Source organism: Ambystoma mexicanum, chromosome 6q (genome assembly GCF_040938575.1).
Source record: "Ambystoma mexicanum isolate Mex_15411 chromosome 6q, UKY_AmexF1_1, whole genome shotgun sequence".
Classification (NCBI taxonomy): domain Eukaryota; kingdom Metazoa; phylum Chordata; class Amphibia; order Caudata; family Ambystomatidae; genus Ambystoma; species Ambystoma mexicanum.
This window is the reverse complement of record NC_090937.1, coordinates 1,630,294,329-1,630,312,200: the sequence shown is the minus strand read 5'-3', so window position 1 is coordinate 1,630,312,200 and position 17,872 is coordinate 1,630,294,329. Positions and strand designations below refer to the sequence as shown.

Below are 17,872 nucleotides of genomic sequence, written 5' to 3'. Positions count from 1 at the left end.
TTCTCTCTCTGTCTCTCTCTCTCTGTCTCTCTCTCTCATTCTCTCTCTCTCACAAATAGATACTTTACTTCCCAGGTGCAACAAAACAAGCCTTCTCGAGCTGGCAGATATGGGAAGGAAGGAAGGAAGGGCCAGTTTGGAAACTCAACTCAATTACCATAAATCCCCTGCTAAGGGTTATGGGAGGGAGGAATGAAGGAACTTTGCTTCAGGGAAAGGGCTGCTGCTGCTTCAGCATGTGAGGAGTGCAGCCACACGTTTCACCTTCCTCAGTATGTTGGTTTACAGGATGAGAGAGATCCTGAAACCTCACTCTAATAGGCTGAGGGGCTGTGCTCGGTGGCCTGCTGGGACCTTTGCCCGTCAGGGCAAGGCGAATAGGCCTTTGTCAGGCCTTCGTCAGGGCTTTGTCGGGGAGGGGCCAGGAGCCCTGCTCGCTTCAATCCCCTCACCGATAGACAGTTGCAGAAACTAGGATGCAAGAACCTTTCCTGGATGGGGTTTTGATTTTCACGAAAAGTGTGTCAGCTTTGCTTTCAGCATGAGTCTGATTTCCAAAAAATGCATTTTGAACAATTTAAAGATTTGATCTGCGTTGGCAGGGAAGCGAACCCGGGTCAACTGCTTGGAAGGCAGCTATGCTCACCACTATACCACCAACGCCTGCCTGTTTGGGCTATGTGATGGAGCGCCCCTTAGAAATAAGAATAAGTCATTGGCTGGGAATGAAAAAAGCTTGCGTTTGACGCAGAAGCAGTTCGCATCATGAGGTCTTGCCGGTCAGCCCAACATTTCCCCGGGACCCCTTAAAAAAGGAGCTTGGTTTTAAGTTTGGTTTGATTGAACAGTACATTTTGTTGGCTGGGCTGGGACCCTCTCCTATTTAGCGCAAGAGTGGAACGAGGCAGCAAGTTCAAGGAATGACATTGCATCCAGGCACTTACAGCTCTTTGTGCCCTAATGCCATGACACAAAAACATAATTTGAAAAAACTTAGCAGAGGATGGTTTCTATCCATCGACCTCTGGGTTATGGGCCCAGCACGCTTCCGCTGCGCCACTCTGCTGGTTGGAGAACAAGAGCTTTTCTGGGCTTTTACAGCCTACAAACCGACAACCCTAGACCCAGTTTCGAGTGAAGCGGGCAGTAGGCCTTACAAAGCCAAACAACCTGCAACCACGCACTCCCATCCCATGGCCTTTTGCAGACAGGCCTCATTTCTCTAGCTCACACCCTAACTGCCAACACCCCTTCCCCTTCTCTCTCTGTCTCTCTCTCTCTGTCTCTCTCTCTCATTCTCTCTCTCTCGCAAATAGATACTTTACTTCCCAGGTGCAACAAAACAAGCCTTCTCGAGCTGGCAGATATGGGAAGGAAGGAAGGAAGGGCCAGTTTGGAAACTCAACTCAATTACCATAAATCCCCTGCTAAGGGTTATGGGAGGGAGGAATGAAGGAACTTTGCTTCAGGGAAAGGGCTGCTGCTGCTTCAGCATGTGAGGAGCGCAGCCACACGTTTCACCTTCCTCAGTATGTTGGTTTACAGGATGAGAGAGATCCTGAAACCTCACTCTAATAGGCTGAGGTGCTGTGCTCGGTGGCCTGCTGGGACCTTGGCCCGTCAGGGCAAGGCGAATAGGCCTTTGTCAGGCCTTCGTCAGGGCTTTGTCGGGGAGGGGCCAGGAGCCCTGCTCGCTTCAATCCCCTCACCGATAGACAGTTGCAGAAACTAGGATGCAAGAACCTTTCCTGGATGGGGTTTTGATTGTCACGAAAAGTGTGTCAGCTTTGCTTTCAGCATGAGTCTGATTTCCAAAAAATGCATTTTGAACAATTTAAAGATTTGATCTGCGTTGGCCGGGAATCGAACCCGGGTCAACTGCTTGGAAGGCAGCTATGCTCACCACTATACCACCAACGCCTGCCTGTCTGGGCTATCTGATGGAGCGCCCCTTAGAAATAAGAATAAGTCATTGGCTGGGAATGAAAAAAGCTTGCGTTTGACGCAGAAGCAGTTCGCATCATGAGGTCTTGCCGGTCAGCCCAACATTTCCCCGGGACCCCTTAAAAAAGGAGCTTGGTTTTAAGTTTGGTTTGATTGAACAGTACATTTTGTTGGCTGGGCTGGGACCCTCTCCTATTTAGCGCAAGAGTGGAACGAGGCAGCAAGTTCAAGGAATGACATTGCATCCAGGCACTTACAGCTCTTTGTGCCCTAATGCCATGACACAAAAACATAATTTGAAAAAACTTAGCAGAGGATGGTTTCGATCCATCGACCTCTGGGTTATGGGCCCAGCACGCTTCCGCTGCGCCACTCTGCTGGTTGGAGAACAAGAGCTTTTCTGGGCTTTTACAGCCTACAAACGGACAACCCTAGACCCAGTTTCGAGTGAAGCGGGCAGTAGGCCTTACAAAGCCAAACAACCTGCAACCACGCACTCCCATCCCATGGCCTTTTGCAGACAGGCCTCATTTCTCTAGCTCACACCCTAACTGCCAACACCCCTTCCCCTTCTCTCTCTGTCTCTCTCTCTCTGTCTCTCTCTCTCATTCTCTCTCTCTCGCAAATAGATACTTTACTTCCCAGGTGCAACAAAACAAGCCTTCTCGAGCTGGCAGATATGGGAAGGAAGGAAGGAAGGGCCAGTTTGGAAACTCAACTCAATTACCATAAATCCCCTGCTAAGGGTTATGGGAGGGAGGAATGAAGGAACTTTGCTTCAGGGAAAGGGCTGCTGCTGCTTCAGCATGTGAGGAGCACAGCCACATGTTTCACCTTCCTCAGTATGTTGGTTTACAGGATGAGAGAGATCCTGAAACCTCACTCTAATAGGCTGAGGTGCTGTGCTCGGTGGCCTGCTGGGACCTTTGCCCATCAGGGCAAGGCGAATAGGCCTTTGTCAGGCCTTTGTCGGGGAGGGGCCAGGAGCCCTGCTCGCTTCAATCCCCTCACCGATAGACAGTTGCAGAAACTAGGATGCAAGAACCTTTCCTGGATGGGGTTTTGATTTTCACGAAAAGTGTGTCAGCTTTGCTTTCAGCATGAGTCTGATTTCCAAAAAATGCATTTTGAACAATTTAAAGATTTGATCTGCGTTGGCCGGGAATGGAACCCGGGTCAACTGCTTGGAAGGCAGCTATGCTCACCACTATACCACCAACGCCTGCCTGTCTGGGCTATCTGATGGAGCGCCCCTTAGAAATAAGAATAAGTCATTGGCTGGGAATGAAAAAAGCTTGCGTTTGACGCAGAAGCAGTTCGCATCATGAGGTCTTGCCGGTCAGCCCAACATTTCCCCGGGACCCCTTAAAAAAGGAGCTTGGTTTTAAGTTTGGTTTGATTGAACAGTACATTTTGTTGGCTGGGCTGGGACCCTCTCCTATTTAGCGCAAGAGTGGAACGAGGCAGCAAGTTCAAGGAATGACATTGCATCCAGGCACTTACAGCTCTTTGTGCCCTAATGCCATGACACAAAAACATAATTTGAAAAAACTTAGCAGAGGATGGTTCCGATCCATCGACCTCTGGGTTATGGGCCCAGCACGCTTCCGCTGCGCCACTCTGCTGGTTGGAGAACAAGAGCTTTTCTGGGCTTTTACAGCCTACAAACCGACAACCCTAGACCCAGTTTCGAGTGAAGCGGGCAGTAGGCCTTACAAAGCCAAACAACCTGCAACCACGCACTCCCATCCCATGGCCTTTTGCAGACAGGCCTCATTTCTCTAGCTCACACCCTAACTGCCAACACCCCTTCCCCTTCTCTCTCTGTCTCTCTCTCTCTGTCTCTCTCTCTCATTCTCTCTCTCTCACAAATAGATACTTTACTTCCCAGGTGCAACAAAACAAGCCTTCTCGAGCTGGCAGATATGGGAAGGAAGGAAGGAAGGGCCAGTTTGGAAACTCAACTCAATTACCATAAATCCCCTGCTAAGGGTTATGGGAGGGAGGAATGAAGGAACTTTGCTTCAGGGAAAGGGCTGCTGCTGCTTCAGCATGTGAGGAGTGCAGCCACACGTTTCACCTTCCTCAGTATGTTGGTTTACAGGATGAGAGAGATCCTGAAACCTCACTCTAATAGGCTGAGGGGCTGTGCTCGGTGGCCTGCTGGGACCTTTGCCCGTCAGGGCAAGGCGAATAGGCCTTTGTCAGGCCTTCGTCAGGGCTTTGTCGGGGAGGGGCCAGGAGCCCTGCTCGCTTCAATCCCCTCACCGATAGACAGTTGCAGAAACTAGGATGCAAGAACCTTTCCTGGATGGGGTTTTGATTTTCACGAAAAGTGTGTCAGCTTTGCTTTCAGCATGAGTCTGATTTCCAAAAAATGCATTTTGAACAATTTAAAGATTTGATCTGCGTTGGCAGGGAAGCGAACCCGGGTCAACTGCTTGGAAGGCAGCTATGCTCACCACTATACCACCAACGCCTGCCTGTCTGGGCTATGTGATGGAGCGCCCCTTAGAAATAAGAATAAGTCATTGGCTGGGAATGAAAAAAGCTTGCGTTTGACGCAGAAGCAGTTCGCATCATGAGGTCTTGCCGGTCAGCCCAACATTTCCCCGGGACCCCTTAAAAAAGGAGCTTGGTTTTAAGTTTGGTTTGATTGAACAGTACATTTTGTTGGCTGGGCTGGGACCCTCTCCTATTTAGCGCAAGAGTGGAACGAGGCAGCAAGTTCAAGGAATGACATTGCATCCAGGCACTTACAGCTCTTTGTGCCCTAATGCCATGACACAAAAACATAATTTGAAAAAACTTAGCAGAGGATGGTTTCTATCCATCGACCTCTGGGTTATGGGCCCAGCACGCTTCCGCTGCGCCACTCTGCTGGTTGGAGAACAAGAGCTTTTCTGGGCTTTTACAGCCTACAAACCGACAACCCTAGACCCAGTTTCGAGTGAAGCGGGCAGTAGGCCTTACAAAGCCAAACAACCTGCAACCACGCACTCCCATCCCATGGCCTTTTGCAGACAGGCCTCATTTCTCTAGCTCACACCCTAACTGCCAACACCCCTTCCCCTTCTCTCTCTGTCTCTCTCTCTCTGTCTCTCTCTCTCATTCTCTCTCTCTCGCAAATAGATACTTTACTTCCCAGGTGCAACAAAACAAGCCTTCTCGAGCTGGCAGATATGGGAAGGAAGGAAGGAAGGGCCAGTTTGGAAACTCAACTCAATTACCATAAATCCCCTGCTAAGGGTTATGGGAGGGAGGAATGAAGGAACTTTGCTTCAGGGAAAGGGCTGCTGCTGCTTCAGCATGTGAGGAGCACAGCCACACGTTTCACCTTCCTCAGTATGTTGGTTTACAGGATGAGAGAGATCCTGAAACCTCACTCTAATAGGCTGAGGTGCTGTGCTCGGTGGCCTGCTGGGACCTTTGCCCGTCAGGGCAAGGCGAATAGGCCTTTGTCAGGCCTTTGTCGGGGAGGGGCCAGGAGCCCTGCTCGCTTCAATCCCCTCACCGATAGACAGTTGCAGAAACTAGGATGCAAGAACCTTTCCTGGATGGGGTTTTGATTTTCACGAAAAGTGTGTCAGCTTTGCTTTCAGCATGAGTCTGATTTCAAAAAAATGCATTTTGAACAATTTAAAGATTTGATCTGCGTTGGCCGGGAATGGAACCCGGGTCAACTGCTTGGAAGGCAGCTATGCTCACCACTATACCACCAACGCCTGCCTGTCTGGGCTATCTGATGGAGCGCCCCTTAGAAATAAGAATAAGTCATTGGCTGGGAATGAAAAAAGCTTGCGTTTGACGCAGAAGCAGTTCGCATCATGAGGTCTTGCCGGTCAGCCCAACATTTCCCCGGGACCCCTTAAAAAAGGAGCTTGGTTTTAAGTTTGGTTTGATTGAACAGTACATTTTGTTGGCTGGGCTGGGACCCTCTCCTATTTAGCGCAAGAGTGGAACGAGGCAGCAAGTTCAAGGAATGACATTGCATCCAGGCACTTACAGCACTTTGTGCCCTAATGCCATGACACAAAAACATAATTTGAAAAAACTTAGCAGAGGATGGTTTCGATCCATCGACCTCTGGGTTATGGGCCCAGCACGCTTCCGCTGCGCCACTCTGCTGGTTGGAGAGAAGAGCTTTTCTGGGCTTTTACAGCCTACAAACCGACAACCATAGACCCAGTTTCGAGTGAAGCGGGCAGTAGGCCTTACAAAGCCAAACAACCTGCAACCACGCACTCCCATCCCATGGCCTTTTGCAGACAGGCCTCATTTCTCTAGCTCACACCCTAACTGCCAACACCCCTTCCCCTTCTCTCTCTGTCTCTCTCTCTCTGTCTCTCTCTCTCATTCTCTCTCTCTCGCAAATAGATACTTTACTTCCCAGGTGCAACAAAACAAGCCTTCTCGAGCTGGCAGATATGGGAAGGAAGGAAGGAAGGGCCAGTTTGGAAACTCAACTCAATTACCATAAATCCCCTGCTAAGGGTTATCGGAGGGAGGAATGAAGGAACTTTGCTTCAGGTAAAGGGCTGCTGCTGCTTCAGCATGTGAGGAGCACAGCCACACGTTTCACCTTCCTCAGTATGTTGGTTTACAGGATGAGAGAGATCCTGAAACCTCACTCTAATAGGCTGAGGAGCTGTGCTCGGTGGCCTGCTGGGACCTTTGCCCGTCAGGGCAAGGCGAATAGGCCTTCGTCAGGGCTTTGTCGGGGAGGGGCCAGGAGCCCTGCTCGCTTCAATCCCCTCACCGATAGACAGTTGCAGAAACTAGGATGCAAGAACCTTTCCTGGATGGGGTTTTGATTTTCGCGAAAAGTGTGTCAGCTTTGCTTTCAGCATGAGTCTGATTTCCAAAAAATGCATTTTGAACAATTTAAAGATTTGATCTGCGTTGGCCGGGAATCGAACCCGGGTCAACTGCTTGGTAGGCAGCTATGCTCACCACTATACCACCAACTCCTGCCTGTCTGGACTATCTGATGGAGCGCCCCTTAGAAATAAGAATAAGTCATTGGCTGGGAATGAAAAAAGCTTGCGTTTGACGCAGAAGCAGTTCGCATCATGAGGTCTTGCCGGTCAGCCCAACATTTCCCCGGGACCCCTTAAAAAAGGAGCTTGGTTTTAAGTTTGGTTTGATTGAACAGTACATTTTGTTGGCTGGGCTGGGACCCTCTCCTATTTAGCGCAAGAGTGGAACGAGGCAGCAAGTTCAAGGAATGACATTGCATCCAGGCACTTACAGCTCTTTGTGCCCTAATGCCATGACACAAAAACATAATTTGAAAAAACTTAGCAGAGGATGGTTTCGATCCATCGACCTCTGGGTTATGGGCCCAGCACGCTTCCGCTGCGCCACTCTGCTGGTTGGAGAACAAGTGCTTTTCTGGGCTTTTACAGCCTACAAACCGACAACCCTAGACCCAGTTTCGAGTGAAGCGGGCAGTAGGCCTTACAAAGCCAAACAACCTGCAACCACGCACTCCCATCCCATGGCCTTTTGCAGACAGGCCTCATTTCTCTAGCTCACACCCTAACTGCCAACACCCCTTCCCCTTCTCTCTCTGTCTCTCTCTCTCTGTCTCTCTCTCTCATTCTCTCTCTCTCGCAAATAGATACTTTACTTCCCAGGTGCAACAAAACAAGCCTTCTCGAGCTGGCAGATATGGGAAGGAAGGAAGGAAGGGCCAGTTTGGAAACTCAACTCAATTACCATAAATCCCCTGCTAAGGGTTATGGGAGGGAGGAATGAAGGAACTTTGCTTCAGGGAAAGGGCTGCTGCTGCTTCAGCATGTGAGGAGCACAGCCACACGTTTCACCTTCCTCAGTATGTTGGTTTACAGGATGAGAGAGATCCTGAAACCTCACTCTAATAGGCTGAGGTGCTGTGCTCGGTGGCCTGCTGGGACCTTTGCCCATCAGGGCAAGGCGAATAGGCCTTTGTCAGGCCTTTGTCGGGGAGGGGCCAGGAGCCCTGCTCGCTTCAATCCCCTCACCGATAGACAGTTGCAGAAACTAGGATGCAAGAACCTTTCCTGGATGGGGTTTTGATTTTCACGAAAAGTGTGTCAGCTTTGCTTTCAGCATGAGTCTGATTTCCAAAAAATGCATTTTGAACAATTTAAAGATTTGATCTGCGTTGGCCGGGAATGGAACCCGGGTCAACTGCTTGGAAGGCAGCTATGCTCACCACTATACCACCAACGCCTGCCTGTCTGGGCTATCTGATGGAGCGCCCCTTAGAAATAAGAATAAGTCATTGGCTGGGAATGAAAAAATCTTGCGTTTGACGCAGAAGCAGTTCGCATCATGAGGTCTTGCCGGTCAGCCCAACATTTCCCCGGGACCCCTTAAAAAAGGAGCTTGGTTTTAAGTTTGGTTTGATTGAACAGTACATTTTGTTGGCTGGGCTGGGACCCTCTCCTATTTAGCGCAAGAGTGGAACGAGGCAGCAAGTTCAAGGAATGACATTGCATCCAGGCACTTACAGCTCTTTGTGCCCTAATGCCATGACACAAAAACATAATTTGAAAAAACTTAGCAGAGGATGGTTTCGATCCATCGACCTCTGGGTTATGGGCCCAGCACGCTTCCGCTGCGCCACTCTGCTGGTTGGAGAACAAGAGCTTTTCTGGGCTTTTACAGCCTACAAACCGACAACCCTAGACCCAGTTTCGAGTGAAGCGGGCAGTAGGCCTTACAAAGCCAAACAACCTGCAACCACGCACTCCCATCCCATGGCCTTTTGCAGACAGGCCTCATTTCTCTAGCTCACACCCTAACTGCCAACACCCCTTCCCCTTCTCTCTCTGTCTCTCTCTCTCTGTCTCTCTCTCTCATTCTCTCTCTCTCACAAATAGATACTTTACTTCCCAGGTGCAACAAAACAAGCCTTCTCGAGCTGGCAGATATGGGAAGGAAGGAAGGAAGGGCCAGTTTGGAAACTCAACTCAATTACCATAAATCCCCTGCTAAGGGTTATGGGAGGGAGGAATGAAGGAACTTTGCTTCAGGGAAAGGGCTGCTGCTGCTTCAGCATGTGAGGAGTGCAGCCACACGTTTCACCTTCCTCAGTATGTTGGTTTACAGGATGAGAGAGATCCTGAAACCTCACTCTAATAGGCTGAGGGGCTGTGCTCGGTGGCCTGCTGGGACCTTTGCCCGTCAGGGCAAGGCGAATAGGCCTTTGTCAGGCCTTCGTCAGGGCTTTGTCGGGGAGGGGCCAGGAGCCCTGCTCGCTTCAATCCCCTCACCGATAGACAGTTGCAGAAACTAGGATGCAAGAACCTTTCCTGGATGGGGTTTTGATTTTCACGAAAAGTGTGTCAGCTTTGCTTTCAGCATGAGTCTGATTTCCAAAAAATGCATTTTGAACAATTTAAAGATTTGATCTGCGTTGGCAGGGAAGCGAACCCGGGTCAACTGCTTGGAAGGCAGCTATGCTCACCACTATACCACCAACGCCTGCCTGTTTGGGCTATGTGATGGAGCGCCCCTTAGAAATAAGAATAAGTCATTGGCTGGGAATGAAAAAAGCTTGCGTTTGACGCAGAAGCAGTTCGCATCATGAGGTCTTGCCGGTCAGCCCAACATTTCCCCGGGACCCCTTAAAAAAGGAGCTTGGTTTTAAGTTTGGTTTGATTGAACAGTACATTTTGTTGGCTGGGCTGGGACCCTCTCCTATTTAGCGCAAGAGTGGAACGAGGCAGCAAGTTCAAGGAATGACATTGCATCCAGGCACTTACAGCACTTTGTGCCCTAATGCCATGACACAAAAACATAATTTGAAAAAACTTAGCAGAGGATGGTTTCGATCCATCGACCTCTGGGTTATGGGCCCAGCACGCTTCCGCTGCGCCACTCTGCTGGTTGGAGAGAAGAGCTTTTCTGGGCTTTTACAGCCTACAAACCGACAACCATAGACCCAGTTTCGAGTGAAGCGGGCAGTAGGCCTTACAAAGCCAAACAACCTGCAACCACGCACTCCCATCCCATGGCCTTTTGCAGACAGGCCTCATTTCTCTAGCTCACACCCTAACTGCCAACACCCCTTCCCCTTCTCTCTCTGTCTCTCTCTCTCTGTCTCTCTCTCTCATTCTCTCTCTCTCGCAAATAGATACTTTACTTCCCAGGTGCAACAAAACAAGCCTTCTCGAGCTGGCAGATATGGGAAGGAAGGAAGGAAGGGCCAGTTTGGAAACTCAACTCAATTACCATAAATCCCCTGCTAAGGGTTATCGGAGGGAGGAATGAAGGAACTTTGCTTCAGGTAAAGGGCTGCTGCTGCTTCAGCATGTGAGGAGCACAGCCACACGTTTCACCTTCCTCAGTATGTTGGTTTACAGGATGAGAGAGATCCTGAAACCTCACTCTAATAGGCTGAGGAGCTGTGCTCGGTGGCCTGCTGGGACCTTTGCCCGTCAGGGCAAGGCGAATAGGCCTTCGTCAGGGCTTTGTCGGGGAGGGGCCAGGAGCCCTGCTCGCTTCAATCCCCTCACCGATAGACAGTTGCAGAAACTAGGATGCAAGAACCTTTCCTGGATGGGGTTTTGATTTTCGCGAAAAGTGTGTCAGCTTTGCTTTCAGCATGAGTCTGATTTCCAAAAAATGCATTTTGAACAATTTAAAGATTTGATCTGCGTTGGCCGGGAATCGAACCCGGGTCAACTGCTTGGTAGGCAGCTATGCTCACCACTATACCACCAACTCCTGCCTGTCTGGACTATCTGATGGAGCGCCCCTTAGAAATAAGAATAAGTCATTGGCTGGGAATGAAAAAAGCTTGCGTTTGACGCAGAAGCAGTTCGCATCATGAGGTCTTGCCGGTCAGCCCAACATTTCCCCGGGACCCCTTAAAAAAGGAGCTTGGTTTTAAGTTTGGTTTGATTGAACAGTACATTTTGTTGGCTGGGCTGGGACCCTCTCCTATTTAGCGCAAGAGTGGAACGAGGCAGCAAGTTCAAGGAATGACATTGCATCCAGGCACTTACAGCTCTTTGTGCCCTAATGCCATGACACAAAAACATAATTTGAAAAAACTTAGCAGAGGATGGTTTCGATCCATCGACCTCTGGGTTATGGGCCCAGCACGCTTCCGCTGCGCCACTCTGCTGGTTGGAGAACAAGTGCTTTTCTGGGCTTTTACAGCCTACAAACCGACAACCCTAGACCCAGTTTCGAGTGAAGCGGGCAGTAGGCCTTACAAAGCCAAACAACCTGCAACCACGCACTCCCATCCCATGGCCTTTTGCAGACAGGCCTCATTTCTCTAGCTCACACCCTAACTGCCAACACCCCTTCCCCTTCTCTCTCTGTCTCTCTCTCTCTGTCTCTCTCTCTCATTCTCTCTCTCTCGCAAATAGATACTTTACTTCCCAGGTGCAACAAAACAAGCCTTCTCGAGCTGGCAGATATGGGAAGGAAGGAAGGAAGGGCCAGTTTGGAAACTCAACTCAATTACCATAAATCCCCTGCTAAGGGTTATGGGAGGGAGGAATGAAGGAACTTTGCTTCAGGGAAAGGGCTGCTGCTGCTTCAGCATGTGAGGAGCACAGCCACACGTTTCACCTTCCTCAGTATGTTGGTTTACAGGATGAGAGAGATCCTGAAACCTCACTCTAATAGGCTGAGGTGCTGTGCTCGGTGGCCTGCTGGGACCTTTGCCCATCAGGGCAAGGCGAATAGGCCTTTGTCAGGCCTTTGTCGGGGAGGGGCCAGGAGCCCTGCTCGCTTCAATCCCCTCACCGATAGACAGTTGCAGAAACTAGGATGCAAGAACCTTTCCTGGATGGGGTTTTGATTTTCACGAAAAGTGTGTCAGCTTTGCTTTCAGCATGAGTCTGATTTCCAAAAAATGCATTTTGAACAATTTAAAGATTTGATCTGCGTTGGCCGGGAATGGAACCCGGGTCAACTGCTTGGAAGGCAGCTATGCTCACCACTATACCACCAACGCCTGCCTGTCTGGGCTATCTGATGGAGCGCCCCTTAGAAATAAGAATAAGTCATTGGCTGGGAATGAAAAAAGCTTGCGTTTGACGCAGAAGCAGTTCGCATCATGAGGTCTTGCCGGTCAGCCCAACATTTCCCCGGGACCCCTTAAAAAAGGAGCTTGGTTTTAAGTTTGGTTTGATTGAACAGTACATTTTGTTGGCTGGGCTGGGACCCTCTCCTATTTAGCGCAAGAGTGGAACGAGGCAGCAAGTTCAAGGAATGACATTGCATCCAGGCACTTACAGCTCTTTGTGCCCTAATGCCATGACACAAAAACATAATTTGAAAAAACTTAGCAGAGGATGGTTTCGATCCATCGACCTCTGGGTTATGGGCCCAGCACGCTTCCGCTGCGCCACTCTGCTGGTTGGAGAACAAGAGCTTTTCTGGGCTTTTACAGCCTACAAACCGACAACCCTAGACCCAGTTTCGAGTGAAGCGGGCAGTAGGCCTTACAAAGCCAAACAACCTGCAACCACGCACTCCCATCCCATGGCCTTTTGCAGACAGGCCTCATTTCTCTAGCTCACACCCTAACTGCCAACACCCCTTCCCCTTCTCTCTCTGTCTCTCTCTCTCTGTCTCTCTCTCTCATTCTCTCTCTCTCACAAATAGATACTTTACTTCCCAGGTGCAACAAAACAAGCCTTCTCGAGCTGGCAGATATGGGAAGGAAGGAAGGAAGGGCCAGTTTGGAAACTCAACTCAATTACCATAAATCCCCTGCTAAGGGTTATGGGAGGGAGGAATGAAGGAACTTTGCTTCAGGGAAAGGGCTGCTGCTGCTTCAGCATGTGAGGAGTGCAGCCACACGTTTCACCTTCCTCAGTATGTTGGTTTACAGGATGAGAGAGATCCTGAAACCTCACTCTAATAGGCTGAGGGGCTGTGCTCGGTGGCCTGCTGGGACCTTTGCCCGTCAGGGCAAGGCGAATAGGCCTTTGTCAGGCCTTCGTCAGGGCTTTGTCGGGGAGGGGCCAGGAGCCCTGCTCGCTTCAATCCCCTCACCGATAGACAGTTGCAGAAACTAGGATGCAAGAACCTTTCCTGGATGGGGTTTTGATTTTCACGAAAAGTGTGTCAGCTTTGCTTTCAGCATGAGTCTGATTTCCAAAAAATGCATTTTGAACAATTTAAAGATTTGATCTGCGTTGGCAGGGAAGCGAACCCGGGTCAACTGCTTGGAAGGCAGCTATGCTCACCACTATACCACCAACGCCTGCCTGTTTGGGCTATGTGATGGAGCGCCCCTTAGAAATAAGAATAAGTCATTGGCTGGGAATGAAAAAAGCTTGCGTTTGACGCAGAAGCAGTTCGCATCATGAGGTCTTGCCGGTCAGCCCAACATTTCCCCGGGACCCCTTAAAAAAGGAGCTTGGTTTTAAGTTTGGTTTGATTGAACAGTACATTTTGTTGGCTGGGCTGGGACCCTCTCCTATTTAGCGCAAGAGTGGAACGAGGCAGCAAGTTCAAGGAATGACATTGCATCCAGGCACTTACAGCTCTTTGTGCCCTAATGCCATGACACAAAAACATAATTTGAAAAAACTTAGCAGAGGATGGTTTCTATCCATCGACCTCTGGGTTATGGGCCCAGCACGCTTCCGCTGCGCCACTCTGCTGGTTGGAGAACAAGAGCTTTTCTGGGCTTTTACAGCCTACAAACCGACAACCCTAGACCCAGTTTCGAGTGAAGCGGGCAGTAGGCCTTACAAAGCCAAACAACCTGCAACCACGCACTCCCATCCCATGGCCTTTTGCAGACAGGCCTCATTTCTCTAGCTCACACCCTAACTGCCAACACCCCTTCCCCTTCTCTCTCTGTCTCTCTCTCTCTGTCTCTCTCTCTCATTCTCTCTCTCTCGCAAATAGATACTTTACTTCCCAGGTGCAACAAAACAAGCCTTCTCGAGCTGGCAGATATGGGAAGGAAGGAAGGAAGGGCCAGTTTGGAAACTCAACTCAATTACCATAAATCCCCTGCTAAGGGTTATGGGAGGGAGGAATGAAGGAACTTTGCTTCAGGGAAAGGGCTGCTGCTGCTTCAGCATGTGAGGAGCGCAGCCACACGTTTCACCTTCCTCAGTATGTTGGTTTACAGGATGAGAGAGATCCTGAAACCTCACTCTAATAGGCTGAGGTGCTGTGCTCGGTGGCCTGCTGGGACCTTGGCCCGTCAGGGCAAGGCGAATAGGCCTTTGTCAGGCCTTCGTCAGGGCTTTGTCGGGGAGGGGCCAGGAGCCCTGCTCGCTTCAATCCCCTCACCGATAGACAGTTGCAGAAACTAGGATGCAAGAACCTTTCCTGGATGGGGTTTTGATTGTCACGAAAAGTGTGTCAGCTTTGCTTTCAGCATGAGTCTGATTTCCAAAAAATGCATTTTGAACAATTTAAAGATTTGATCTGCGTTGGCCGGGAATCGAACCCGGGTCAACTGCTTGGAAGGCAGCTATGCTCACCACTATACCACCAACGCCTGCCTGTCTGGGCTATCTGATGGAGCGCCCCTTAGAAATATGAATAAGTCATTGGCTGGGAATGAAAAAAGCTTGCGTTTGACGCAGAAGCAGTTCGCATCATGAGGTCTTGCCGGTCAGCCCAAAATTTCCCCGGGACCCCTTAAAAAAGGAGCTTGGTTTTAAGTTTGGTTTGATTGAACAGTACATTTTGTTGGCTGGGCTGGGACCCTCTCCTATTTAGCGCAAGAGTGGAACGAGGCAGCAAGTTCAAGGAATGACATTGCATCCAGGCACTTACAGCTCTTTGTGCCCTAATGCCATGACACAAAAACATAATTTGAAAAAACTTAGCAGAGGATGGTTTCGATCCATCGACCTCTGGGTTATGGGCCCAGCACGCTTCCGCTGCGCCACTCTGCTGGTTGGAGAACAAGAGCTTTTCTGGGCTTTTACAGCCTACAAACGGACAACCCTAGACCCAGTTTCGAGTGAAGCGGGCAGTAGGCCTTACAAAGCCAAACAACCTGCAACCACGCACTCCCATCCCATGGCCTTTTGCAGACAGGCCTCATTTCTCTAGCTCACACCCTAACTGCCAACACCCCTTCCCCTTCTCTCTCTGTCTCTCTCTCTCTGTCTCTCTCTCTCATTCTCTCTCTCTCGCAAATAGATACTTTACTTCCCAGGTGCAACAAAACAAGCCTTCTCGAGCTGGCAGATATGGGAAGGAAGGAAGGAAGGGCCAGTTTGGAAACTCAACTCAATTACCATAAATCCCCTGCTAAGGGTTATGGGAGGGAGGAATGAAGGAACTTTGCTTCAGGGAAAGGGCTGCTGCTGCTTCAGCATGTGAGGAGCACAGCCACACGTTTCACCTTCCTCAGTATGTTGGTTTACAGGATGAGAGAGATCCTGAAACCTCACTCTAATAGGCTGAGGTGCTGTGCTCGGTGGCCTGCTGGGACCTTTGCCCATCAGGGCAAGGCGAATAGGCCTTTGTCAGGCCTTTGTCGGGGAGGGGCCAGGAGCCCTGCTCGCTTCAATCCCCTCACCGATAGACAGTTGCAGAAACTAGGATGCAAGAACCTTTCCTGGATGGGGTTTTGATTTTCACGAAAAGTGTGTCAGCTTTGCTTTCAGCATGAGTCTGATTTCCAAAAAATGCATTTTGAACAATTTAAAGATTTGATCTGCGTTGGCCGGGAATGGAACCCGGGTCAACTGCTTGGAAGGCAGCTATGCTCACCACTATACCACCAACGCCTGCCTGTCTGGGCTATCTGATGGAGCGCCCCTTAGAAATAAGAATAAGTCATTGGCTGGGAATGAAAAAAGCTTGCGTTTGACGCAGAAGCAGTTCGCATCATGAGGTCTTGCCGGTCAGCCCAACATTTCCCCGGGACCCCTTAAAAAAGGAGCTTGGTTTTAAGTTTGGTTTGATTGAACAGTACATTTTGTTGGCTGGGCTGGGACCCTCTCCTATTTAGCGCAAGAGTGGAACGAGGCAGCAAGTTCAAGGAATGACATTGCATCCAGGCACTTACAGCTCTTTGTGCCCTAATGCCATGACACAAAAACATAATTTGAAAAAACTTAGCAGAGGATGGTTCCGATCCATCGACCTCTGGGTTATGGGCCCAGCACGCTTCCGCTGCGCCACTCTGCTGGTTGGAGACAAGAGCTTTTCTGGGCTTTTACAGCCTACAAACCGACAACCCTAGACCCAGTTTCGAGTGAAGCGGGCAGTAGGCCTTACAAAGCCAAACAACCTGCAACCACGCACTCCCATCCCATGGCCTTTTGCAGACAGGCCTCATTTCTCTAGCTCACACCCTAACTGCCAACACCCCTTCCCCTTCTCTCTCTGTCTCTCTCTCTCTGTCTCTCTCTCTCATTCTCTCTCTCTCACAAATAGATACTTTACTTCCCAGGTGCAACAAAACAAGCCTTCTCGAGCTGGCAGATATGGGAAGGAAGGAAGGAAGGGCCAGTTTGGAAACTCAACTCAATTACCATAAATCCCCTGCTAAGGGTTATGGGAGGGAGGAATGAAGGAACTTTGCTTCAGGGAAAGGGCTGCTGCTGCTTCAGCATGTGAGGAGTGCAGCCACACGTTTCACCTTCCTCAGTATGTTGGTTTACAGGATGAGAGAGATCCTGAAACCTCACTCTAATAGGCTGAGGGGCTGTGCTCGGTGGCCTGCTGGGACCTTTGCCCGTCAGGGCAAGGCGAATAGGCCTTTGTCAGGCCTTCGTCAGGGCTTTGTCGGGGAGGGGCCAGGAGCCCTGCTCGCTTCAATCCCCTCACCGATAGACAGTTGCAGAAACTAGGATGCAAGAACCTTTCCTGGATGGGGTTTTGATTTTCACGAAAAGTGTGTCAGCTTTGCTTTCAGCATGAGTCTGATTTCCAAAAAATGCATTTTGAACAATTTAAAGATTTGATCTGCGTTGGCAGGGAAGCGAACCCGGGTCAACTGCTTGGAAGGCAGCTATGCTCACCACTATACCACCAACGCCTGCCTGTCTGGGCTATGTGATTGGGCGCCCCTTAGAAATAAGAATAAGTCATTGGCTGGGAATGAAAAAAGCTTGCGTTTGACGCAGAAGCAGTTCGCATCATGAGGTCTTGCCGGTCAGCCCAACATTTCCCCGGGACCCCTTAAAAAAGGAGCTTGGTTTTAAGTTTGGTTTGATTGAACAGTACATTTTGTTGGCTGGGCTGGGACCCTCTCCTATTTAGCGCAAGAGTGGAACGAGGCAGCAAGTTCAAGGAATGACATTGCATCCAGGCACTTACAGCTCTTTGTGCCCTAATGCCATGACACAAAAACATAATTTGAAAAAACTTAGCAGAGGATGGTTTCTATCCATCGACCTCTGGGTTATGGGCCCAGCACGCTTCCGCTGCGCCACTCTGCTGGTTGGAGAACAAGAGCTTTTCTGGGCTTTTACAGCCTACAAACCGACAACCCTAGACCCAGTTTCGAGTGAAGCGGGCAGTAGGCCTTACAAAGCCAAACAACCTGCAACCACGCACTCCCATCCCATGGCCTTTTGCAGACAGGCCTCATTTCTCTAGCTCACACCCTAACTGCCAACACCCCTTCCCCTTCTCTCTCTGTCTCTCTCTCTCTGTCTCTCTCTCTCATTCTCTCTCTCTCGCAAATAGATACTTTACTTCCCAGGTGCAACAAAACAAGCCTTCTCGAGCTGGCAGATATGGGAAGGAAGGAAGGAAGGGCCAGTTTGGAAACTCAACTCAATTACCATAAATCCCCTGCTAAGGGTTATGGGAGGGAGGAATGAAGGAACTTTGCTTCAGGGAAAGGGCTGCTGCTGCTTCAGCATGTGAGGAGCACAGCCACACGTTTCACCTTCCTCAGTATGTTGGTTTACAGGATGAGAGAGATCCTGAAACCTCACTCTAATAGGCTGAGGTGCTGTGCTCGGTGGCCTGCTGGGAC

The 17,872-nt window shown here is 49.9% G+C and overlaps 4 non-coding genes across 4 annotated transcripts; all 4 read right to left on the bottom strand.

Annotated features, from left to right (window-relative positions):
• Positions 1-1,848: 1,848 nt before the first annotated feature.
• Positions 1,849-1,920, bottom strand: TRNAG-UCC (transfer RNA glycine (anticodon UCC)). Its single transcript has one exon. It is a non-coding gene; the product is annotated as a tRNA-Gly (tRNA).
• Positions 1,921-6,842: 4,922 nt separating this feature from the next.
• On the bottom strand, positions 6,843-6,914 carry TRNAG-ACC (transfer RNA glycine (anticodon ACC)). The gene has a single exon. It is a non-coding gene; the product is annotated as a tRNA-Gly (tRNA).
• A 3,676-nt stretch (positions 6,915-10,590) lies between these two features.
• TRNAG-ACC (transfer RNA glycine (anticodon ACC)) lies at positions 10,591-10,662 on the bottom strand. Its single transcript has one exon. It is a non-coding gene; the product is annotated as a tRNA-Gly (tRNA).
• A 3,688-nt stretch (positions 10,663-14,350) lies between these two features.
• On the bottom strand, positions 14,351-14,422 carry TRNAG-UCC (transfer RNA glycine (anticodon UCC)). The gene has a single exon. It is a non-coding gene; the product is annotated as a tRNA-Gly (tRNA).
• Between the last annotated feature and the right edge of the window lie 3,450 nt (positions 14,423-17,872).